The sequence below is a fragment of the Crocodylus porosus genome, unplaced genomic scaffold, assembly GCF_001723895.1.
Source record: "Crocodylus porosus isolate Cpor-Errol unplaced genomic scaffold, CroPor_comp1, whole genome shotgun sequence".
In the NCBI taxonomy this organism is placed as follows: domain Eukaryota; kingdom Metazoa; phylum Chordata; order Crocodylia; family Crocodylidae; genus Crocodylus; species Crocodylus porosus.
Genome location: NW_017728886.1, coordinates 212,991,749 through 212,999,694, shown reverse-complemented (window position 1 = coordinate 212,999,694; position 7,946 = coordinate 212,991,749). Strand labels below are relative to the sequence as shown.

Sequence of the window (7,946 nt, the reverse complement as noted above, 5' to 3'; positions counted from 1 at the left end):
CGGGCTCAGGCAGCCGCACTGTGGGGGAAGGGGGAGGGCGCTGTGGTAAAGATGGGCCCCTCCCGGCCCCTTTCCAGGAGAAAACGGGGGCAGATTTCGGCGGAAAAAAAGAGGAGGAAGAGTTCAGGGTAGTTTTGTAACGTGTCTGTTGGGCTGGACGAGCTGTCACACTGCCGCCCGAGCAGGGAAGGAGTCTGAGCTCGCCCCTGTCTGAGGGCAGGGGGCTGAAGGGAAGGACCTATTCTTTTCCCTGAAAACCCAGTATTATTATTATTAGCTGTATCTCTGCTTTTAGGCCTTTTTGGCTTTATTAACCTGACCGCAGAAGCAGCTGCAGCCGGCCAAGCTTTTGGCTTGTCTGCAACTGGATGGAAAGCTTTGGGTTATTTTTCCGGCCTCCTCTCCAGCAGAGATGTTTTGAGGCTTAGCCCTGTCTGTTGCTGACCAGCTGCATATGGCCTACCACCACCAGCACTGCCCTACTACCACTAGAAAGGGTGGTACTGTGCCACACCCCATACCCTGGCTCACAAACCAGAGATGGTAGTGAAGGATGTGCAGCTAGGCCACATATCACTGTCTACCCATCTATATGGTGGTTCCAGTCAAGCTTGATGGGAAGAGTGTGTGCATGAAGGCCTGTGGAGATTTCATGGGCTGACAGTAGGCCACTGGTCCTGCTATTTGAGAACTCCTGCCATATCCATGTTGTCCACTTAAATGTAAGATGGGTATGTGCACGTGTGTTCAGGTGGAAAGGAATGGAGAGGTCCATGTTACGCAGTGAATAAAGCAAAGGGGGAAATAAGCTGGCTAAGGACATGGGCAAATTTCTGCATTTCTGATGGGTGTCATGGGAGTTTTATGTCAGTGAGTCTTAACCAGGGTGGTGTGGCACCCTGGGAAGCCCTGAGATCTTTTCAGGATGTCACTCAATATTAGCACTTTTAGATGTGCAAGCGTGATTCACAAGATAAACCCAGAGCTTTTGAATAGGAATCCATAGTGCTGAAAACATGTTGTGGGTTTTCTGAGTTCTTTGCAACAGAACTGCTGTATTGTTTTCTATAGTCAACTGAGTGAAAACTAAGAGCTGGCATTTTTCTGAGGCATACCTTGAGTCTAAGAAGGTTGAAAACTACTTGGTCAGTGTAGCTAATTTCTGTAACCAAAGCTTTTATACAGTAGATCCTCTAAAGGGAGTCAAACCACAGAAATAATATTCAGAATAACTTTTTGGCTTTTCTCTTAAAGAAATATGTTCTTTCACACATTATACATTTGTAGGAAATTAAATAGATATTTACTATGAGTGCACACTCAGTTTAATTTTTTGATGGTTATTGTGCACTATGTGCTTTGGAGGACAACATGATCAGCTTGTGAATTTATTACAGCGATCGCTTATTCATTTTAGTTAAAACCTTGAAGGATCCTCAGCTTAGTATTTTCTCAGACTTTTACTTAGACTTTTACAATAAAGGGATCCATCTATTACTGAGGTTGCATGACTGCCTGCATACTCTGAAGGCCCCTTTTCTAGGAAGGCAATTTGTAAATCCTTTCAGATCCTTTGTTGCACTTTTCTACTCTTTTCAGGTATTTGAGGAGGGTGCATTTTTTTTAAAGCATAATAAGATACTGTAATTGGAATATGACGTTTTTAAATGTAGAACCATGTTACTTGAGGAGGAAAATGGTTATAAATCACCCAGAAAAGTGGACCTCTCACTAGGGTCTACCTATATTTAATATAATATACAACATTATACTAGTGCTATAGGCCGCAGACTGACTTGTTTAAGAATAGTTTATGTTGTTATTGCTACTAATGATGCAGAATGATAATTACTATGGAGAGAAGCAATTTTAAGCTGTCCTCACAACTTTTTTCTTTCTCCAAGTTGAAAGTAAAAGTGTGCGGGGTGGGGGTCTAGTCCATCTGCAAAAGAGCACAGGTTGCTCTGCAGGGATAACAAAGTCATTGAAAAAGACAGCTGCTATTACAATGCCCACTGTCTTCTGCTCTTTTCCTTTGTTGATGATGTCACTGGTATATTGACAGAAGCTGTGGTTTCATGCTAGAATCTTAAATCAGTATCTTGGCGACCATAGGAGTTGCTGAGATCTGGGTTGTGAGGAGACCATCCATTCATTTTTTTTCTTTTTTATTCAGTTGTAAATTGAATAAAACAAACATTCTCTTTGTTTTCTGAACATGCTCTGAATAAGGAACACTGTGTTGATCCAAACACTGCATGTTTGTTGTGTTCTTTTTCCTTAATGGTTTTATTGCTATAGGTTTCTCAAAGTAATAAAATAAAAACATAATCCAGTGTGAGCACAGTATTTGCCAAATCTGTGCATTTTTCTTTTTAGTAAAGTATTTTCGATTATACGCAATACACCTACATGAAGACTTGACATTTCTCTTGTTCCTTTTTTTGAGAGTGAAGGCTGGATGCATTTTGTTACAGTACATAGTTTTACATTGTACTGACATTAACATTTTAAACTGGGAAGAAAAGGATGACATTTTGTATTTATTCTGTTCATACACCTATTACTGCAGATTCTCCCACGCTTTTGCCCCTCTCAGTTAATTTAGATGGCTGCTGTGGCATTTGCCCTCACTTTTTTTTTAAATTCTCAAGTTTAACACATTATTTTACTTCATTCTCTTCAGTCATTGAAAATATTCTCATATTCCTGGTGGCAGATAGTGACAAATCCCTTAATGCATGGCAGGGAGGAGGAGGAGGAGGAGGGGGAGAGGGAGGGACAGAGAGAGAGTGGAAAAAAAAAACCCTCTTGAGCATATGGAGACATCCAGAAGAAGATGTGCATCGTCAGCTGTGATTCCATTGTGTGCTTGCAGACAGGATCTGAGCTTTTCTCCTCTTGGGAATTTCAGTCTTATAGAGGAATTCTTTGACTTTTAGATGTTGAGGTAATGAAGCTTAGGATAGCATATATAGCTTGCAGATTTAACGTGGTCTATTTTGTTACAATTGTAAAAATTCAGTGGATAAATGCAATTTCCAGGATGTTTGTTCTACGTTTTTAGCATTGTAAACAATAATTTAGAAAAATGGTGACTTTACAGTGTAGTAACAGCACAGATAAAGAACAATTCATATTTATTTAATCAGCAGCTACATTTTGTTATAGCTGTCTATGACTTTTACTACAATAAAGGGTTTGTCAGCAGTATTTCTGTTACATAGATACATTCTACTTTTAATGATTCAGTAGCTTAGCTGCTTCAAAAGGTACCAAGCAAAAATGTGATGTGTAAAATGACTTCTGTGTGGTTTAATCAATTTGGGTGTATGGAATTAAAAAAATGCAGTTTTTTAGCTATTCTATCAGTTTTTTGCATGGTCTTGAACAGGTATTGCAAGCTTAGAAAAGAATGAATTTGAGGAAGCTGGTCCTTTATTGGCTAGTCCTTCCCATGTTTATTACACAGTATAGTGCTTACTCCCATGAGTAGTTCTATTGAAATAAGTGTGCGGGTTGTTAAATTGTTATTCACTAACTTTAAAAATAGCTAGGCAATATATACAGATTCTGCCTTTTGTTCACATCTTGATTTTTTTCAGTTTTATTTTGTATGTATTCCTAGTCATTAGATTATGACTCACAGGAATGTTACTTTTAAGACTTCTGTGGAAATCATTTTGACATAGTTTCCATGAAAATGCATGATTACTATCTTGTTTAGCTTTTTCAGCTTAAAATTAGTTAATGCATTTGAAGGTCTAGAGTTATATAACATACCAACATCATATTGGGGTGTTTTTAGTGACATAATGATACCACTGAATGGTATTTATTTCTTTAAATGTCTTCCATAATGATCCTTCTCATGTATAATCACTGGGGGATGCTGCTTTTGCCCCACTCTTATTTTGGCAGTTATGACTGACAGCTAGTGTAACTTTTTCTTTCTTTGCATCCAGGCAACTTTTATTCTGGAAAGCTTTTTGGAGCATATATTTTATATTTTCCTTAGAGATACCTTTTTATCTCTTCACTGCATAGTTTGTATTTTCAGAATATTAAACTTCACAAACTATATTGGAATGGGTAATATGTATTGTGCTAAGAAAATAAAGATAATAAATATTGTCAGTTGCGCAGTGGATAATGTAAAGACAAGAGCTTAGACATAGTAGATTTAAAAAAATGTGGACTGCCTCATAATTCTGTGATCCTCTGTTAGAGAATCTTAGAACATTATTCTTTTGTGGAGGTGTTTGAAAGCTCCTCTTGTGTAGGAGGTATGTAGGACCTTGCTGATTTTGGTGGAATTTATAGTCAGCCTATCTGAACTGGCACTCTTCTTGCCTGGTTCAGTGGAGATTTCAAGGACTGAAGAATTAGTGTAGAAACTAGAATAACATTTTGCGTGTTACTCCTAATGCATATATTATGAAGACCACTCTTGTGCATGCTGTGTTTTCTTTGTGCATTACTAGAAGGAATTACTTTTTCAGTGCTATCCAGATGGCACCTTTAATAAACACTACATTACCTTTGAAGAAAAAATACCTAAGAAATAGTACAGTGGTATGCTGATTATTTGTAGCTTACTGATTGTGTTGGGGGTACTTAGCTGTAAATATATGGGCACACCTATGCGTGCAATTACGTTGCACGAATAAACTGCTGAGCTTATAGCTCCAGAGTTTAGTGCTCCCAGGCATGCCATTTGAATGTACACCCAGGAACACCAACTCTGGAGTAATAAGCTCCACAGTTTATTCATGCACAGCACATGGAGCTGAGGTGGAGCAGTCCCAGTTTGCAGGAGGCCCTGGTTGGCAGACTACCAGCCCTGGGCTGCTCCCCCCAGCTCAACATGCTGCAGAGTGGATGACTGGAGCAAGACGGAGCTTCAGTGTGCGGCTAGCTGGCCGGTAGCCCCTGCACTGAAGCACCCTTATGCTCCATCCAGCCAAGGGTCAGGCAATTATTTTAGGTAGAGGGCCGCTTAATGAGTTTTGGTTAGCTGTGAAGGGCTGCATGTATAGCCTCGCCTCTTGGCAGTTGCTCTGCCCCCTGATCACCATATTGGGACCTGAAGTCCTGCCCCTCTATCCCTGACCTTTGCCACCAGAAGTCCCTCCCCTTGCCTCCCAGAAATAATCCTTTTGGGAGGGTGGGTTGCTGTCTAGAATCAGGAAAAAACCTAATCATATACAAGAAGTCAAACACTTACTAAAACGTATTTGAATTTTATTACAACAGATATTTGACATGATTTGTGTTTGTGTACTGCATGTAGAAGGGATTGCATAATAACTAAAAAAAAGTCTCACTGTTTTATATTGTGTGTGTATGGTGGGCTGTGGTGGGGAGGATGTATGGTGGAGTGGGGGGGTTGTTGCTGCACATGGTGGGGAGTGCAGTCTGCCTTGCAGCCTCTGTCACAGGGGCTCCACGCTGTGTGTCTGCAACTCCCATACACATACCAGGGGAAGTCCCACACTGGTTTCTGCAGGGGGCAGGGCTCCCTCCACTCTTAGTGGAGTCTGCAGACATGCACAGCAGGAGGCAGGGAAGGCAACTGGCTCCAGTGTGGGGGTTTCCCTGGAGCTGCAGGTATTCTTCTGTGATAGAAGCAACAGCAAGCCAGCTGGGAATTGCATGGTGCTGGCTCCTTGCTGGCCACCCAGCTTCACCTGTTCTTATCTGATTCTCCACTCTTGGGCAGAGGGAGGTGGGGAACAGCCCGAGGGTCGCCAGGTAAAAGCTTCTGGCTGGGGGTGAGGTGAGGCTGGGAGGACCTTGCTGCTGCTCCCTTTGGGTCCTGCTGCTGGCTCTTCCTGGGTCCTGCTGCTGCTGCTGGCATCTTGTCATCTTAGACAGGCAGCCACAGGAAGATAATAATTGATTTTCTACATTTTTTAGGGGTCCTGTGGACTAGATAGAATGGCCTGGCTGGCTGACTCCAGCCCATGGGTCATATTGCCTGCACCTGAGCCAGCCCCTCTAGCATCTTCACTGCTGCAGAGTATTTACAAGTATTGTCCTGCAGTGGAATAAATTAGTTTACTCCAAGCTAATAGAGCACATGTGTAGACGTGAGATGTTTACTGTAAAGCTAATTAGTCAACTGTGTAGTAAACATCTTGCGTAGATGTGCCTTATGTAGAGGAGAGAATTCTGGTCTGCAGATAAATTTAATAATGTATTTTGATGCTATTCTTGGTTTTTTTTTTTTCCTGATTGTGGAGTATCTTACAAGCTTACTTCAACCTTATCATACAGTTGTCATAATAATGAACTATAAAAGTTGGACTGTGAAGGTAGAAACGCTAAGAAACAATTACATTGAGATGCGTTTAGTACTCATGATGGTAAACACTGGCTAGCTAGTTGTGGAGAGATGTACAAAGTTGTATATTAGCAGAGGTGCCTAGGTTTTAGTTTTCTTCTGTTACACCTTGGGCCTCCCAACAAAAAAATTCAACATAAACTGGTTGTAATGTAGATGTGCCAGAAGACGTGTATTTAGATCACAAAATTCATTTGACCTGTTTTGCTTAGTACACAAATTCAAACTGGCTAGATTTGGAAGACTAGTGCATTCTTTTCCTTTCATATTATAGTATTCAGCACACATTCTTTGACAAGGCAAAGTTTAGGAGACTAGTTCAAGTTAATAGATTTATACTTATTTTAGAGGTATAGGTGTAGCTGTGTTGGTCTAAGGACATAGGCAGACAAGGTTCTTGGGTGAATCTGATGTACTTAGTACATTTTGGTACTACAGTATGGAAATTCCATTTCAACTTCAAATGTGTTAGTTTTTAAAGTATTTTTAATTTTAGCATCAGAACTATAATATTTAATGATATAATGTCATAACAGCAGAATTGTATTTATTTTTAAATGACTGAGTGATCTATTGATTATTTAATATAGTATGGCTCTTAATAGTTATACTTTTAAAAAAATCTGTTTTCCATTGTTTTACCTATGTGTTCCGGTATTTACAATGGAAAACACATTTTGCTCTTTTTCAGTTGAGGATTGCTCTGATGTAAGGAGGCATAACATTTTTAATGGAGGCAGACTACAATAATTTACCTCAGTTCTGCTGTTTGGTGGTATTTTGTCTGCTCAGCAATGAGAGAACCCGGTTAACTATTTTATCTTTTCCTCTCTCTGGAAGATACAGTCATAATGTATTGCTCTTAATGCTCAAGTTGCAGGAGTCTGAAGACAAAATGTACATGGTCAGCAAAATATTTAATTCATTAAGCTTGCCCACTTATGATGGGGGTTCTCTTCTGGGTGCAGCTCTAAGAAGTATAGTCTTTCACTTTGTTCCTTTCAGTAGTACATAAAAGTTTGATGTTAATTGCTTATTTGCTGATTCTTGTTGTGTAGACTTTAGGGAAAAATGCACCTTTAACACTGCCAGATGTACCTCGTATGAAGGCATTCCATTGTTATTGGAGAGAAATATGGGAGGAATACTATCATGGTTAGTAGCTTGAATAAAAGCTTGAATAAATAATATAATAGCTTGAATAAAAAATAAGTGAAATGGGTCAAAGTACTAAAATGGTGTCATTAATTCTGTCTTGGATTTATCAGTAATATTTTTGTTCTCTTGTTTAGCAATCAAAAGATTTCTCTTTGGGGGTTAGATAACTGGGCTGGGGGTTAAACGAAGGGTCGCCAACCTTTTTAAGTAGGAGATCACCTTTGGCATTTAAAAGCAACTCAAGATCTACTGTGTACTGCTGCCTCTCCCCTCCCCCGCTAGGCAGGTAAGTCTGCGTTGGGGGCAGACTGAGGCAGAGGGAGAAAAAATTATTTGGGGGCATGCCTCCCAAGCAGGTAAGTCCCACTCGGCCAGGGCCCTACTCAATTTATCCTTGCTCCTACCTCTGTAGCACTGTCCCTCACCACAGGGGCCTTGATCT

At 40.3% G+C, this 7,946-nt stretch overlaps 1 protein-coding gene across 3 annotated transcripts in view; it reads left to right on the top strand.

Annotated features, from left to right (window-relative positions):
- The window catches only part of NCOA2 (nuclear receptor coactivator 2), a 267,032-nt gene that overhangs the window by 740 nt on the left and 258,346 nt on the right, over window positions 1–7,946 (top strand). The gene's annotated exons all lie outside the window — the stretch shown is intronic.